At 45.8% G+C, this 18,210-nt stretch overlaps 1 long non-coding RNA gene across 1 annotated transcript in view; it reads left to right on the forward strand.

Annotated features, from left to right (window-relative positions):
• LOC121820771 (uncharacterized) overlaps positions 1 to 18,210 on the forward strand; it is a 72,897-nt gene that overhangs the window by 38,618 nt on the left and 16,069 nt on the right. The window contains exons 2-3 of the long non-coding RNA XR_006061457.2: positions 2,159 to 2,298; positions 5,301 to 5,364. This is a non-coding gene — a long non-coding RNA (uncharacterized LOC121820771). The remainder of the gene's footprint in view (positions 1 to 2,158; positions 2,299 to 5,300; positions 5,365 to 18,210) is intronic.

Consider the following 18,210-nt stretch of genomic DNA (forward strand, 5'->3'; position numbering starts at 1 on the left):
GTTGCTCAGTCACGTCTCACCCTTTGTGACCCCATGGACGGTAGCCCTCCAAGCTCCTCAGTCCATGGAATTCTTGAGACAAGAATACCAGAGTGGGTAGCCATTCCCTAGTCTAGGGGAATCTTCTGGACCCAGGGATCGAACCCCAGTGTCCTGAATTGCAAGCAGATTCTTTACCATCTGAGTCACCAGGGAAACCCCAAACTTCTCATGGTTATGACCAAATTCTAAATCAGTTCCCTCTGAAATTTGATCTCCTTGACCCCAAAACAATATTTCAAGCCCTGGAAAATGCTGAAAATGTGAAAGGGCAAGACATTGAGAGGAATGGGGGTTCTCATGCTCTTTCCTACCCGGTCAAGGAGGGTTGTCCCCAAACTTTGAGACCCTCAAACAAGATGACAAATGGTGGCCGAACCTGTGGAAGCTTGAACATCTTGCCTTATTGTTTCTTGAATATTGCCCCCTGAAAACCTTCAATAAAGGTCAAAAGCAGGTTTTAAAAAATGTAAATGATTCATTTGTAAATAATTTCAACTGTATAGAAAGTTGTGAGAATGTTCCACAAAGAATTCTTGAGTCCCTCGTTATCACTATCTGAACTTTTTGAGAGCAAGCTGCATTCACAACACCCTGCCATCCCTAACACTCCAGCGTGTGTTTCCGGATAAAACCCTATTGTGGGTTGAATAGTGTTCCCTCACTCAGAATGTGGTCTTATTTGAAAATAGACTGATGGAACTGAAGGTCTCGACATGAGATCACGGGATTAGTGTGGTCCCTAAATCCAGTAGACTGATGCTCTTATAGTGAGAGGAGAGGGCAAAGAGGGACCCAGAGACATACAGAGGAGAAGGCCACGTGAAGATGGAAGCCTCACTAAAGTGATGCTGCCACAGGCCTGGGAATGGCAGGGATTGCCGGCACCCTTCAGAAGCTAGCAGAAAGGCATGGGGCAGTTTTGCCCCCGGTCTTCAGAAGTGAACCCTGACTGACATCTCAATTTTGAATTTAGCTTCTGGGTGGTGCTAGTGGTAAAGGATCGGCCTGCAAAATACAGGATACACAGGAGATGCAGGAGGCGCAGGTTTGAGCCCTGGGTCAGGAAGAGCCCCTAGAGTAGGAAATGGCAACCCGCTGTGTATTCTTGCTTGGGAAATCCCATGGACGAGAAGCCGAGCGGGCTACCGTCCCTGGGGTTGCAAAGAGTTGGACATGACTGAGCGACTGAACACACCCACTCCAGTGAATAGATTTCTCTCATTTTAAGCTCCACTTGTGGTAATTTGTGATGGTAGTCCTAGGAAGCTAATGCAAACCCTTCAAATGAGGAACTAACAAGGGCACAACATTAACATCCAGTTCAAGACCTCCTTCAAAGTTTGCCAGCTCAGCCAACTCTCTTTCCCTTTTGGTTCAGGATCCAGTCAATCCAGGAACACACAGTGCATTCAATGGCCACATCATTTCAATCTCCTTCAACTTGGAGTAATTTCTCAGAGTTTTTCTGTCGTTAATGTCCTTTAGATTTTTAAAAAATTTTGTTTTGTATTGGGGTATAGCTGATTAACAAACAATGTTGGATAGTTTCAGGTGAAGAGTGAAGGGACTGAACCATATGTATATATGTATCCATTCTCCCCCAAACTCCCCTCCCATCCAGGCTGCCACAGAACAATGAGCAGAGTTCCCCGTGCTATACAGTAAGTCCTTGTTGGTTATTCCTTTTAAATGCAGCAATGTGTACATATCCATCCCAAACTCCCTACATATCCCTTCCCCCCATCCTTCCCTCCAGCAACCATAAGTTCTTTCTCTGGGTCTGTGAGTCTCTTTCTGTTATAAGCTCATTTGTATTATATTTTTTTAGATTCCACGTATAAGGATGTCATGCAGTGTTTCTCCTTCTCTGGCTTACTTCACTCAGTAGGACAATCCCTAGGTCCGTCCATGTTGCTGCAAATGGCATTATTTCATTCTTTTTAAAGGCTGAGTAATATTTCACTGTATATATGAACCACATCTTCCGTATCCATTCCTCTGTTGATAATGCCCTTTGGTTTTAAAGAGCACAGGCCTTTTATTCTGTAAGATGACCACAGGTATGGCTCTGTTTGATATTTCCTTTTGGTCAGACCTCACTATTCATTCTTGGCAGCAACACCATGGAAAAGAAGCTGGGCTTTACATATGGCGTAAGATGTCATCCTGTCTAGCCATGGGACATTGATCTGATAGCTTGGTTGTGCAGGCATCTTCCAGATTTCTCATCAAGTTACTACTTTCTCCTTGGCAAAGGTAAGCATTTCGTGGGGAGATTGAGATCCCAAGATCCTAGTTCTTATCAACCTCCACTAATCATTTTGCATTCATTGTGGACCCTTACCTGAATAAATCACGGCAATGGTGTCGTAGGATGGTTTTCTATCTTCATCATTTTGTTTCCATTTACAGCTTGGCAGTCTACTATAAGAAAGAGCTTTCACACACACATCCCATTAACTTATTTATTCATTTATCAATACAGATTCTTATTTCATTTAGTAAATGAAAGTAAGATATTATCATGTCATTTTGATGTTTAGGTCCCAGATTTAGCCAGTGGGATCTCCTTCAGCTTGTTCCTGTGTCCTTTTGACACGTCCTAGTCATTCTTTAAGCATCTCATTACTTTCTGGCATAAGAAGATTGCCAGGCTTATTTTATTCCTGGTTCCTTTTAGTAAAGAATGGTAGGGAGAAACCAATGTTAGATGGTCCATATGCTCACAGCTACTGGGATGTTATAATTTCTGGGCCCTCTCAGCTGATAGGGCTAGAGTTTGTCTATATGCCTTTGTGTATCTCTCTCTATATATCTGTATATATCATCTATATCTATGTATGCAGGTTTATATTTTTATGTTTATATATTTTAAAACTATTAACTTATTCTGTACTTATAATCCAATACCTCAACAATACAAGAGCCTTTTCAGTCTTTCCTTTTCACCTCCCATCATTTCTCCAGCCTGGTTCTCACTGCCCTCCCTACATTTACTCACTTGCTCAAGTTACTTATTTGCTCAGTGTAACCCATTCCAAGCTCATCATGGCCTCCATGGGGGATACCTCCCTTCCCCCCACCTCCATGCAGCTCAGTCCCTCTATACTAAGGCCTCTGAGAGAGGACAGGAGGGAAGAGAAAGCTTGAAAGCAGTTTGAAAGAAAAACACGGAAAAGATAACTCTCCTGGAAGCCAGTTGCAGAAGGTGAACTTTGATTTTATAGTACACGTTTTGCCCTTAATGAAAGGAGGAAGTGAAAGGCATTACGTTATGCTCAGTCGGAAGAAGAGGCCTGAATTTCCCCTGACTCCACCATGATATCCACAATTAAGTAAAACTGATAGAAGAAGAAAGTGGGCTGGTGGGAGACCAGAGAGAAGAAAAAAGAAGAAAGGGGTGGAGAGAACCTCAGTGGCAGACATAAGGCACTGACGCTGGAGGCAAAATTCCTTCCCAGGGCTTCTTCCTCATCATCTGGCATTGGGGCCACCCCAGATCTGACTGTTACCCCTCCTGGGCCCAGCCTTTCTTTGTCCCCAATACCTCTTCTCTTGGACCACCAGCACTGGGGTTCCCTCAACATAGCCCCTCCCCGTGGGCCCTGAGACCCAACGCATTTTCCTTTCGTCCTTAGGATTCACACTGCCGTCTTTAGCACTTTGGGATTTCCTCTGCCTAAACTCCTGTGCTGTAGATAACAAGTTGGCTCTGAAATCAGGCAGCCCTAGAAGTAAAAATCCTACTTCTTCAACTGTCTAGCTTTGTGTCTTTGGGCAAAGATACTTTGAGTATCTCTGAGTATCTATTTCATCACCTTTAAAATGCACATGACAATATGAACCTTACAGGGCTGCTTGAGTGTTATGTGAGTAATTTAGCATTCCTTTTCTCCTTGCACAAATCAGGATGACTGGTTTTAGGCTGCTTGTAAGTTCCTATTCGTTCAGAAGCCAAAGTCCAGTGCAGTCTTGGCAAAGACTCAGAGAAATGACCTTGTTTGTCTACAATGAAACACTTTCTTAAGAAAACATTGCTATGAAAAAGGAGATGGAGCTAATAGCAAAAGAAATTTCAGCCGTAACAAACTTCCATGGCTCAGTAACCTGGAGAAAATTGATAAGGAATAAGAAATTGTTTTGAAAGAGAGGAGAAACAAATTACATAATATTATAAAAATTATACACTGAAGTATGTAATTCAGTGGGTTCTGGCAGAAAGAATGCGGGATTCAAAGATTTAGGTCTAGTCTCCCTTCTCAAAACTGCTTCATTACAATCCTAGTATCCCTCTTTGTTTCTTACTTCCTGGGTTGTGCTGTAAATCAATCACAGGGCCATTAGGGGAAAAAAAACCAGTTACTGGAAAAACCTGCGCAGGCTCATAGGGAGGGCTCTTGACTAACACCCTCCCCATAACAGCCTCTCTACTGTCTGTCCAAGACACACTTTCTCTTTCCAGTGTGGGTGAGGACTTCTAAAGGAAGTGAGCCCAGCCACCTGGAATGAACGTGTCACTTGAAACAGGAGTGAGTCCTCTTCCTTCCTCTGAGCAAGGACCACCCTTTATTTTGGCAAAGATGCTGATTTGCAAATCTGTTGTAAGGGGCTGGGGGTGTGTGTCTACAGCCCATCCTGGGAGGCTTCAGCACTGAAGTAACTCAAGAATCTCCTTATAAATCAACCTCCTTGGAGGAAGGCATGGAGGCCTAGGTGGCTCGTAGAGCCTCCAGCATAACCTCCTCCTTGACGCTTTGTTCCTTTTAGCCTGGTCTGTACCAACAGGCCTATTTCCAGGCAGCACTGAAAAGTTGCTTTGTGACTTTCTGATATGCAAATCTGGCTTCAGAACTCAGCTCTCAGCAAACTGCTTCTGTAATTGAGGCTGGCTGCCTCCAGGTGGCACCAGAGTGCCGTCATCCTGAAGCGGATCCGCCCTGGGATAGAAGCAAGAATAGTTTCTCTCCCCCACGAGTTCATTTGCGGAACTACTGCCAAGATGAATCTTCTTAATGATGAGGTTTCTTCTCTGCTCAAAGCCCATCAGAGGCTTCCTGTTGTCTGCTGAATAAAGCCAGACTGTCAGTGGTCTGGGCTTGAGATCAAGCTGAGATTCAGTCTTGTCTGAGCAAGCAGGATGATGGAAGAGGCTAGAGTAGACGGAGGAGGTTGGCTAAGTCTGGGGGAAAGAGTTGAAGCAACAAAAACAATGAGCGTGAGGAGGAAGCCCTGATGACCATGTCTTTGTGTCTTTGCAGAAGGGCGCTGCAGGCAGAAATTGCAGGCTCTACTTTCACGAAAGACTCAGGACTCACTGTGCAGGTAATGAAATGTGACACAGGCTGAGGGGGTTGGGGGTGATGGTGTATACCTCCAGGCACGCACACCACCTGTGACAGCGTCTGGTAGCAGCCCTCACCGACCTTCATGGGCAGCAAACAATACAGGGCCAGGGCCAAAGGACATGAGGGGACCCTGTGAACGCATAAACTCCAACGACCCTACAAACTTGGAGAGGCTTTTGCAAAGTCAGATAGCCTCTAATTAAGGGTGTCAGGGCAAGAGCCAGTGAAACAGGGTTAGGACTGTTGCTGAGGTCTCATTCCCACCTCCATGCTGAGAGACAGAGTGGTTGTCTTAGTGTGTTCTAGCAGGGAGAGCAAAATACCACAGACTGGGAGGCTTATACACAGCAGAAACTTATTTCCCACAATTCTGGAGCTGGAAGTCCAAGGTTAAGGCACCAGCATGGTTGAGTGGGGTTGAGACCCCACTTCCTGGTTCATAGCTGATGGCTTCTCACTGTGTTATCCCATGGTAGAAGGAAGAGTGGGAGCTCTCCTGTAAGGGCACTAATCCCACCCTTGAAGGCTCCACCCTCATGACCTAAGGCCCCATCTCCTAACGCCATCACTTTAGGGGTTAGCATTTCAACATGTGCATTTTGGGGGGACACAGACATTTAGACCATAGCAATGGCCATACACATTATCATACTGGATGGTTTTTTGGTTGTTATTTTTTACTAAAGTAACTCAAGAACATCCTTTTCCCCTTTTCTAGACACTTGCTATTTTATGACCAGAAGTAAAACTATTATTATTTTTTTCCTGTCACTGCACTCAAATACATTTGGTCAGATATTCTTTTTTCTACTCCTGGACAGTCTCTTGGGCAAAGCCTATAACTTCTTCAGTCTTGAAAAGTCCCAGGCTTTCAGGAATTGGGGTAGTTTCAGTTTTGAATGTAAAGTCAGAGCTTCATCTTCCAGCCGATGCAAAACTGAGGCCTGACTAGCAGCCTTAGGGGAAGCTCCCGGTTCTCCCGTTGCTCAGCTCACTCTACTACCTCTCCCGTTGCTCAGCTCACTCTACTACCTCTGGGCTCTCCAGAGTTGGGGGCAGCGGGAGAAATGAGAGTAACTTTATTTTTGGCTGTGCTGGGTTTTCACTACTGCTTGTGGGCTTTCTCTAGCTGCAGCAAGCGGGAGCTCCTCCTCCTTGCAGTGCACGGGCTTCTCATTCCAGTGGCTTCTCTTGTGGTGGAGCACGGGCTCCAGGGCGCAGGCTTGGTCGTTGTGGCACACAGGCTTACTTGCCCTTGGCGTGTGGAATCTTCCCAGAGCAGGGACTGAACCTGTGTCCCCTGCATTGGCAGGTGGACTCCCAACCACTGGACCGCCAGGGAAGTCCCTGACGCTTCTGATGGTGAAAGAGATGCTCCTAATATTTATGCTGGGGCAACTGATCTAAGTGCACACTCTCCTCGAGATGAGCGCTAGGCCATCCTCAAGGCCTGGGTGGCCACGCTCTGGCCTGCTTTTGCAGTCATATTTACTCTCACTCCCACTTCTGAGAGCAATGCTCCAGTGTTCAGGCCAAGATACATTACCCTTTCCCACACCTCCAACTCCCCCAGGCTTCTGTGCTTCCTTGGGAACCTGGGTGTCATCTGCTGTGTGACTGTGGGCACATCACATGTCCTCTCTGAGTCTTGCCTTCTTTACCTACGATGGGGAATAATGCATCTATTCCTCGGGGCTGTGAGATTAAATGATGTAAATTATGTGAAATTGAGATGGGAACTTCATGTGACCATTCAGATTCTAGAAATTTTTTCCTCGATATTTTTTCTGGTCTCAATTTCCAGAGAAAAAGGAAACCATGAATTTAGTGTGGAGGGAGTGACGAAAATGGCACAAGTATCTTTATTTTTATTTCTCTGATTTTCCCCCGCATTCATTCCTCACGTCCCCACCAGCTCACATGGGGAGATTTACTTTCAATAGAGTGAAAGTGTCTCCAGAGATTTGACAGTTTTGTCCAGCTTGATCCTACAACTGTTCTTGGTACGGAGTAAGAACTCAGTAGATATTTGTTGAGTAGATATAGTTTGTAATATAACAATAAGAAATAGGTTGATTGTGCTGTTTCACCGACTTCCCTGTTTCCATTTGAGGGTCACAGCTCTGAGCTTGTTTGAAACACGTTGAGCCCAATTCCATGCCAGATTCCAGTGGGGGATGTGGGGGGCCGGGCGTCAGATGAACAGATGAATGAGAGGACCCTTGACCTTTAAAAATCTAAAAGGGGAGAAAGGATACAAATATAAATGAAAATAACCCCCTTACTTTCTTCAACTGAGAAGTATTACAAGTATCTTAGTGCTCAGAAAACACGAAAGTCCACACATTTCATCGATCAAATTGTATACAAAATTGTACACTTAAAAAACTTTTAAAAACCCTCTTTTTGAAAATGCTTGACTTTGCCTTTTTTATTTTTTCTCTTAAGCTATCTGATAAAGCCTTGCTTGCAACACATTCCTAATTTCCTAACAGTAGTGATTCCTAAAAATGACATGCTATAAGCTTTTTATATTCTCACCCTGGATGTTAACTTGTAGTGAAGATCCCTTAAAGTTTAATCAGTTATCTAGCTCAAAATGGAAATTATGAATAGCCGATTACACTTGGTTGCCAAATGGGACCCCTGTGATGAATAGCTTCACCTCTCTGACTGTAAAGTAGAATGGATAGAACCTCACAGCTGAAGACAGAAATGATCCTCTGTGTTAAATGTACATGCAAATTCAGAATAGGTAGAAAATTAACTGGAAGGCAACGGGACAAGTAGGGCTTCAGAACAGGGAGCTGTGAGGTCTGCAGGGCAGCTAGAGAAATGACCCAGAAATCAGAGCCAAGGAGGCGGCAGTGGATGGGAAGAGAAATACTGACAAATGAGGCAGTTTCGGTACTTTGGAAAGAGACTGATTTAAGAGCCATTGTGAGGGTGAGGAAGGCCAGGGAGCAGTGAGGCTGGAATGTCAGGCAGACCCTCGTCTGTTCTGCATTCAACCTGGAGGCTGAGCACAGAGGAGGGCTGTTTGCCCCGCCTAGGTCCTACTGCTGACCTGGCAAAGTGAGAGTGTGAGTCATGACCCCAGTGTCCTCGGCTGCTTCCTAGAGGGTTAGGCTAGGCCAGTGGTTCTCAGCTTTTACTAGAAATTAGAATCATCTAGGGCAAAGAGGAACTAAAAAGCCTCTTGATGAAAGTGAAAGAAGAGAGTGAAAAAGTTGGCTTAAAGCTCAACATTCAGAAAACGAAGATCATGGCATCTGGTCCCATCACTTCATGGCAAATAGATGGTGGAAACAGTGTCAGACTTTATTTTTTTTTGGGCTCCAAAGTCACTGCAGATGGTGATTGCAGCCATGAAATTAAAAGACTCTTACCCCTTGGAAGGAAAGTTATGACCAACCTAGATAGCATATTCAAAAGCAGAGACATTACTTTGCCAACAAAGGTCCGTCTAGTCAAGGCTATGGTTTTTCCAGTGGTCATGTGTGAATGTGAGAGTTGGACTGTGAAGAAAGCTGAGCACTGAAGAATTGGTGCTTTCGAACTGTGGTACTGGAGAAGACTCTTGACAGTCCCTTGGACAGCAAGGATATCCAACCCGTCCATTCTAAAGGAGATCAGGTGTTCTTTGGAAGGAATGATGCTACAGCTGAAACTCCAGTACTTTGGCCACCTCATGCGAAGAGTTGACTCATTGGAAAAGACTCTGATGCTGGGAGGGATTGGGGGCAGGAGGAGAAGGGGACGACAGAGGATGAGATGGCTGGATGGCATCATCGACTCAATGGACGTGGGTTTGGGTGAACTCCGGGAGTTGGTGATGGACAGGGAGGCCTGGCGCGCTGCAATTCATGGGGTCGCAAAGAGTAGGACACGACTGAGCAACTGAACTGAACTGAACTGAGGGAGTTTTAAAAATCCAATGCTGCCTGGGCTTCATCTCCAGACAGTCTGAAGTAATGGGACAGGACAGGGCACAGCTGTGAATGTATTTTAACAACTTTATGGAGATATCGTACATATGCCCCCCAAAAATCTACCCTTTGAAAGTGTATGATTCGGTGGGTTTTAGGATATGCACAGCATTGTATGCTGCTGCTAAGTCGCTTCAGTTGTGTCCGACTCTGTGCGACCCCATAGATGGCAGCCTACCAGGCTCCTCTGTCCCTGGGATTCTCCAGGCAAGAACACCGGAGTGGGTTGCCATTTCCTTCTCCAATGCATGAAAGCGAAAAGTGAAAGTGAAGTCGCTCAGTCGTGTCTGACTCTTAGCGACCCCATGGACTGCAGCCCACCAGGCTCCTCTTTCCATGGGATTTTCCAGGCGAGAGTACTGGAGTGGGGTGCCATTGCCTTCTCCAACAGCATTGTATAACCAGCTTTAATTTTATAACATTTTTCACCCCCAAGAGAAACCCATATACCCATTAGCAGTCACTCTTATTTCCCCTCCACTAAGCCCTAAGCAACTAATAATCTACTTTCTGTCTCTATAGATTTGCTTTTCCTGGACATTTCATAAACGAAATCATATAATACGTGGCCCTTTGTGATTGGCTTCTTTCTCCTAGCATAAAGGTTTCAAGTATTTTCCATGTTGTAGCATGTGTCAGTAAGGAATCCACGTGCAATGCAGGAAATGTGAGTTCGATCCCTGGGTTGGGAAGATCCTCTGGAGAAGGGCATGGCAACCCACTCCAGTATTCTTGCTTGAAGAATTCCATGGACAGAGGAACCTGGAGGGCTACAGTCTATGAGATCACAAACAGACATGTCTGGGTGACTCCAAACACACACACACACACACACACACACACACACACAAAATATTGCATCATCTAGATATACCATATAATAAGCATGAATAGTTTTTAAAGTACTTTTTAAAAACTAGAACTTATTTTTGGGAACAGTTTTAGGTCCACAGCAAAATTGAGAGGAAGGTACAGAGTTATCCTGTATCCTCCTGCCCCCACACATGCATAGCCTCCCCTACCATTAACACCCCCACCAGATGGTACATTTATTACAGTTGATGGACCTACGGAGGCACATCATAATCACTGAGTCCATGGCGTCCATCAGGGTTCACTCTTGCTGGTGTATGTTCTATGCATTTGAACAAATGTATAGATGATGGACATGTATCCATCATCATAGTATCACACAAAGTAGTTTCACCTTAAAAATCTTCTGTGTTCCACTATTCATCCTTACCTCCCCTTGAACTCCAGGCAACCAATGATCTTTTTACTGTGCCCATAGTTATTCCTTTTTCAGAATCTCATATGGATAATTTAAAAGATCTAATATGCAGCTATGATAAATAACCAGTTCAGTTCAGTTGCTCAGTCATGTCCAACTTTTTGCGACCCCATGAATTGCAGCACGCCAGGCCTCCCTATCCATCACCAACTCCCGGAGTTCACTCAAACTCACGTCCATCGAGTCGGTGATGCCATCCAGCCATCTCATCCTTTGTCGTCCCCTTCTCCTCCTGCCCCCAATCCCTCCCAGCATCAGAGTCTTTTCCAATGAGGCAGCTCTGCGCATGAGGTGGCCAAAGTACTGGAGTTTCAGTAACCAGTAGATGGTCATTAAGACTGTGCTGGGCTCCACGGCGCTCATGGGTGGGACAGGAGAGCCAACCAGAGCCTCTGTCTGGCAAAGCCAGTCTCCAAAAGTGCCACGTCTATGTCCAGACTTACAGGCCAGAAGAGAGCTTGTACCTCCAGTTTGGACCCCATTTTTCAATGAGGTCGACTGTTGTGCTCTGGGGGCTGGACACGTGTGAGTCTGTAGGTGAGGAATAGCACACCAGGGCCCCGGCTCAGGGTCTTTGTGATCAGAAAGGTCACACATAAGTCCTAGAAAAAAGTGCTTCTAAAACCCAAAGAGGATTTCATGGAGTTTAAGAGGCTCCCCTGTTGTGTAGAAACACAGATTTAGTTGCGAAGTCATCCTAATAAATTCACTGGTTGAACAAACTCGTAGCTGTGCCAAGTTCCTCTTCTGGAGCCTTTGTTCGGCCCTTTGACCCTCCCACTACTAGACTCTTGCCCGTTAAGTGAGTTAATGCGAACCTACTGAAATTACCATTCACTGGGTCAGAAAAGATGGTCTCACCTTTTCACAGCTTGGTTGGAATCTTTACTGTAGTCGGAGGTGTTTCAGCAACTGTTCAGACCATTAATGGGAAGTGGGTTCATACTTCTGTCCCTGCCTTTTTTAACCTGAGAAGAAACTTAGTGCTTTTCAACACTATCACAAAGCAAAATGAAGATGGATGAAGGCATAAAACCCGCAAATGCAGCTGTGAAGTCACCTCCCGTTATCCTGGGGTTACAGAAGGGACCCCCGGTTCCACTGCCACCCGCAGTCAGCTCTATCGATCTTTGTAAACTATGAATGAGATAATGTTCTTCCTCTTCTTGGCTTAATAACCTCACAATGACTTTCCTGTACTTAGGATGAAATCCAAGACGCTTAACCTGGTTGAGAAAGACTGAGGGATCTGGCCTTTGCACTTGCTTTTCTCTCTCTTTTCCCGTCAGTTTATTCACAGCCCTCTGTCTCAGCGTCAGTGTCCTTTCCTCAGAGATGCCATCTCTTTCTCCTTTGAAAGTGAAAGTCGCTCAGTCGTGTCTGACTCTTCGTGATCCCATGGACCATACAGTCCATGAAATTCTCCAGGCCAGAGTACTGGAGTGGGTAGCCGTTCCTTCCTCCAGGGGATCTTGCCAACCCAGGGATAGAAATCAGGTCTCCTGTGTTGCAGGCAGATTCTTCCCGTTCTTTCTTTTTCTTATGGCACCCTTTACTGGCTTCATACAGCTCCTCACCTTTAGTAATTCTATTTTTCTTGTGTTAGTTTCACAACCTTTCCCCGACTAGACTGTAAGCTCCATGTTGCGTTGGTACCTGCTCTGTTCTGTGTGGTGCCTGGCTGTGACTTCATACTCAGAAATACTTGTTAAGAAGTGACAGAATGCACTGGTGGATGGATGGATTCCTGGGAGTCCGGAGTCCTGGGGCTCAGGTCAATGGTGAGTGGGTGTTTAGCACCAGGAAACAGAGGCTCGGACCCCAAGTGCGTTGTCAAGAAGAAAGATTCATGATACCAGTGATGGCTTTACAAACAAGGCAGGTCTGAAAGGTGGGGCAGGAAAGGTGCATTAGGGAGAAGGTAGGTGACCACCAGATCTCTGAGTTTAGCGTGGTTCCCCAGGCTGTAGAACATGTTCTGAAATCTGGAAATCTAGACGAAAAGTCAGGGGAAGCCTTGCGGATATTGTTGCTGTTGGGGTCATAAGAGACTTTTCTCCCTCCCTTGAAGGCTAGAATGGAAACCTGGCTTCCCGGGGGGCTACCTCCTCCACAGGTAACCGGAAGCACTGAGGATGGCCAGAGGTCATGGCTGCCCAGGAGCCACAGACTGGCACCCAGTGCAGGGAGGGGAGTATACCTTAACGTCCTCTCAGAAGCCAGCAGTGTGGGCGAGCCGTGGTCTGCCTCCTCCACTTCTGGACCACAGAGGTGGCATGAGGTATTGGAAGGCTATAGGTGTAGGCAGAATAACGGTCCCCTCCCAGCTGTGGTCAGAGAGATGCCACGCTGCTTGCCTTGAAGACGTGTGGTGACCTCTAGATACCGGGGAAGGCAAGGAAATGGATTCCCCCTTTGCCCAAGATATGATGCCCACCTCAGGTGTTTATAATCGGTTCATAGCTCCTCCTAGTCCTTAGGTGATTTACCAATCAGCGGACAATTTTAACATAAGCAAAGTTGCCTGGCAGTATAGCTGGCATTCCCATTTGATCTGGTTTCCCGGGTGTGGTAGGCACAATAATGAACGGCTTCCTGAGGGTGTCCACCCCCTAATCGCTGGAAACTAAACATATTACTGTTAAGTGGCAGAGGGGAATTGAGGTAGCAGATATGATTAAGGCTACTAATTGACTGACTTTTAAAATAGGATCATTATCCTGAACTATCTGGGTGGGTCCTTGCAAGTGGAAGAGGGAGGCAGGAGTGTTAGTGTCAGAGGAATACAATATGAGGAGGATCCAGCAGACCCTTCCTGGTTGAAAAAAGAGGGATCACGAGGCAAGAAATACAGGAAAAGGCAAGCAATAGAGTTTGTCCTAGAGACGTGCCCAGCCAATGATTGATTCTCATCCAGTGAGACCTGAGTTAAAATTCTAACCAACAGAACTAGGACAGATTTGTGTAGTTTAGAGCTGTTGAATTAATGACAATTTGTTGCAGCCACCCTGGAAAACTAATACAAAGGCTCACCAGACCTGGTGCAAAAAGACTAAGATCCCAGACTGGATATAGACAAGTGTTACTGAACCAGGTTCATTTGGCCCAAGGCGCAGCAAACCAAGACACAGAGACATTGAGGTTTACAGCAAAGAGAGTTTATTTGTAAGGCAGCCGTGTGAGGAGATGGGAGAAAACACCTCAAATTTACCTCCCTGGAGGCAAGGAACTTGGGGTGCTTATGGGACAAGGAGTAAAGAAGCAGGGCAGCCTGAAGTGTGGGAAAGGTGACTGGATAAAGGGGTGATCATTCTGCTCACGCACACTCACAGGGGCACCAAGTTGCACACGCCCAGTTGAAGGATCGATGGTTCTATCCAGTCTCAACCAGCTCAGCTCCAACTACATGCTGCTGACTCTAAGGCCCTAGATAACAACTTGGGCAAACATCTTTTTTAAAAATATATATATTCTAAACTTTATGTGGCTGTGCCAGGTCTCAGTGGTGGTAAACAGGTTCTTCGTTGTGGCATGTGGGATGTAATTCCCAGACCAGTGGTCCAGTCTGGGTCCCCTGCATAATGGGAGCGTGGAGCCTTAGGCACTGGACCACCCGGGAAGTCCCTTGGGCAAACGTCTTGTTGTTTAGACTATGGGATACCTGGAGGACGTGCAAGTCGTAAAATGACCTTGATTAGTGAAGACAAGTGGGGTGGATTTGACCAATAAAGTCACATTCTGAGGTTCCAGGTGGACATGAGTTTGAGGAGGCCATGTCGGTCTTTTGAGGTGGCACCAGTGGTAAAGAGTGGGATTGCCTGGTGGCTCAGATGGTAAAGTGTCCGCCTGCAATGAGGGAGACCCGGGTTTGATCCCTGGGTTGGGAAGATCCCCTGGAGAAGACAATGGCAACCCACTCCAGAACTCTTGCCTAGAAAATTCCATGGATGGAGGAACCAGGTAGGCTACAGTCCATGGGGTCGCAAAGAGTTGGACACAACTGAGCGACTTCACTTTCACTTTCAGTGGAAAAGAATCTGCCTGCCAAAGCAGGAGACATAGGAGATGGGGGCTTGATCCCTGGGTTGGGAAGATCCCTGGGATAGGAAATGGCAACCCACTCCGGTATTCTTGCCTGGGAAATATCATGGACAGAGAAACATGGTGGGCTATAGTCTATGGTGTTGCAAAGAGTGACATGACTAAGCGCGTGCACCCACAAGGGTTTACTATGTCTCTGGCACCCTGCCAGGTTCTGGAGGAAGAAGTTCTGTAAAAAAAGGAACTAAAGGCCACAAGCAAACTAGGATTGTGATAAATATCCTGAAAGCCATGAGCAGGGGCATCCATGCGAATCAGTAGGGGTGGTAAGGAGGCCTTAGAAGGCCAGTCTGCAGAGCAGAGCTGAGCTCCCAAAGCCAACAGGGACCACCTGCACAAAGTGAGCTGGAGAGCCTGCACATGATGGGTGGGTGGAGCCCAGGGCCTTGGCAAGTTCCCAGTGGAAGAAATCCAGCGATACTGGGGCAGGGGAGACGGAAGGCAGTGATGTGAACTGAGCTCGTCTAGAGCAACCTGTGAGAATTTGGAGTAGTAAAGAAGACATTAGACCACGTGTCAGAAGGTTCCTTCTTGCCTGGAGGATGGGGCTGGAGGAGGTAGGGAGATAAAACAAGACACTACTGCAGCCTTCCTGGAGAAAAGATGCTGAGAGCTTGCCAGTTCACAGGTCCCCAGGAAGGGGTCCAGGTGGCTTGGAGAGGCTCTCGGGGGAAGAATGAACAGGACTGAGCTGGTGACTAGACTTGGAGTGAGGCAGGAGGAAGAACTCAAGAGGCCTTCCAGCACAGGTAAAAAGCAGTGCCATTTATTTCGAGGGAGATGCAGGAAAGAAAATGCCCAGTCATTTGGGACAAACAGCTCAGAAAAGGCTCTGCCACCCTGAGCAGTCCTCTGGGAGCTCACTGTCCGCACCTACCTCGAGTCCAGGCATGATGGAACCACCACTCTGCCACGTGTGGATGGCCATTGCTCTGTCCTCCACATGGCCCAGAGTGAGGAGATGAGGGAGTGTATCCCCATCACCTCCAACTGTAAGCCCAGCATTTGGAGAATGTTTAGAATTATGGACAAGAGACTTCAGGTCCCACTGAGGTTCTCCAGAGGGAGGCAGGGGGGCCACGGCTGCGTTCCTTCATACAGAATCTCCTTTAATTTCTGAAAACAGCCCTTTCAGATAGCTGGTGTGATTCCCATTTTGAGAGATGAGGAACTAGCTGAAGATGATGAACATCGTGATCGAGCTCGCACAGCCAGTAAGTTGCAGAGCCAAGGCCAGTTTCCTGATCTGGGCAACTCTCTTTTCTTTCCTGGCCCTCTGTCACTGAAGGAGGGCATCATGGAAAACATGCATCAGGGGTCCTGGGGTGCTTCAGGGTGAGCACTGATGCAGGCCTGATTTCATGTGGTCAGCTTGATGCAAAAGGATGTCAGTCTGTTTCAGAGACTCTGCTTCTTCTGTGAGGATGGGTTTGAAGCGGGTTGAGTGTAAGCGAGCTCTTTCTGGAGTGCTTATATAACATTTTTGAAAGACACTCATGCACTGGCTTTTATTCTGCTTCCAGGCAGAATAAAGTCAGCCACAGAATCAAACTGATCACACTCATAAATTCACAAGATGTAAGGAATTATCCTGGCAAGTCTCTTCTATTGTTTAATTAGTTATTTTCTCAGTCAGTCTCCCAGCTCCAATCCCATTGCCCTTCTCCTCCTCCTCCCCTGCCCCTCTGTGCATACCTAGACGTATATTTAATGCATCTCCTTCCAGTCCCCCTTCCATCACACATATGTGTGTGGAGACATCCTTGATAATACAGAGTGTTGTTTTGTGTGCTGTTTTAAAATTCTCATAAGTGTTGTGCTATAAATATTGTTTCTTTCATTTTGAGCTTAACAGTATGATTTTGAGAGTTATACATGGTTTATGCAGTCTGGGTAATTGCTTCTGTCTACTGCAAAGTATTTCACCAAATACCTGTAACATATGTTGCTTGTTCATTTCCCTGGTAAGGGCCCCTGGTTGCCTCCAGCTCTGTGACAGCATCCAAGTCTGTGTGAAGCTCTTCACATACATGTCTCTTTGGGAACTCGTGATGGTTTCTCCAGTGTATAAACCCAAAGGTGGCTTTCTGGGGTTCTGGGGATACATGTAGAAAATGCCCTTGGAAATGGCTCGCCAGCTACCCTTGAACCAACTATGCTCAAAGGTCACATTTCCCCACATCCTTTGCCAGTATTTGATATAGTCTGGCTTTCTCATTTTGCCAACTTGATGTGTATAAAGTGGCATTTTATTGACTCAGTATGATTCTCCCCAAATCCTAGTATCCATCATCATCTTTGCTAGGACTCAAGGGAACATAATGTATCAAGTGTTGTGGTAAGTGTATTTCTACATGGCTTACAGTCTTTCTTTTCCTGACATACAGTTTATAAGTTCATGATAAAAGTGCCTGCCTCACAGTGTTGTTGTAAGGCTGATCTAAGAATCTGGCCCACAGTTTGTGCTCAGGAGAGGCAAGGTATCATCACTGTCATAAACTGTGAGTATAAAGTAAGCATCACAGTGTTTGCTCTAGTAGAATGTAGACTCCATGAGAAAAGAGATTTTTGTGTCTTTTGTGCACAGCTATATCTGCAGAACCTAGAAGAGTGTTTGGCTCACACTTAGTGCTCAGTAGGAATTTATTGAATGAATGGATAATAATAACCATAAGCTGCTATAATGATGGTGATGATGCTTATAAAGTAACTAGCACAGTGGATGGCACATAGACCTCAATAAGTGTTAACTAATACGGTTGGCTCTTCTTAGCATTAACTCATGTCACAAAGGCCCCATGTCTTTGCTGATGCTTTATTCATAGGAGGAAGTTAGGCCACTGATTTTCCAAGCTGGCTGTATTCTGAAATCACCTGAGGAGATGTAAAAGTAATTGATGGTTAGTCAGTCTTTCAATATGCAGCTCACCTCTTGCCTCTCATCACAAAACACTAATTAATTTACAAAAGGAAAACGAGTCCTTTTACAACAGAGAAGTCTGGCAGACACCATCTTAATTAAATGATCAAAGTAAATGTCATCAGCAACAGGAAAATAAACAGTGGACCACCCAAAAGGATACAATGAGAACACAGCATCATTTCTGTGATATTCTTGTCAAAGAAGAACGAACCGGATCCCTTCATAAGGAAATGTTGGACAGACCCAAGCTGAAAGACATTCTACAAAATAATCTTCAGAAGTGTCAAGGTCATGAAAGTCAAGGAAAGGCTGAGGAATTTTCCAGACTGAAGAAGACTAAAGACACCTGACCAATAGCTGTAATTCATGATTCCGAATTGGACGCTTTCCTGTAAAGAATGTTATTAGGACAACTCGTGAAATGTGAATGAAATCTGAGGACTAGTTAGTAGAGCTATAACAACATTAATATCCTGATTTAGGGTTTTCTATTGAGTCGGACACGACTGAGCGACTTCA

This window comes from Ovis aries, chromosome 12 (genome assembly GCF_016772045.2).
Source record: "Ovis aries strain OAR_USU_Benz2616 breed Rambouillet chromosome 12, ARS-UI_Ramb_v3.0, whole genome shotgun sequence".
Lineage (NCBI taxonomy): Eukaryota > Metazoa > Chordata > Mammalia > Artiodactyla > Bovidae > Ovis > Ovis aries.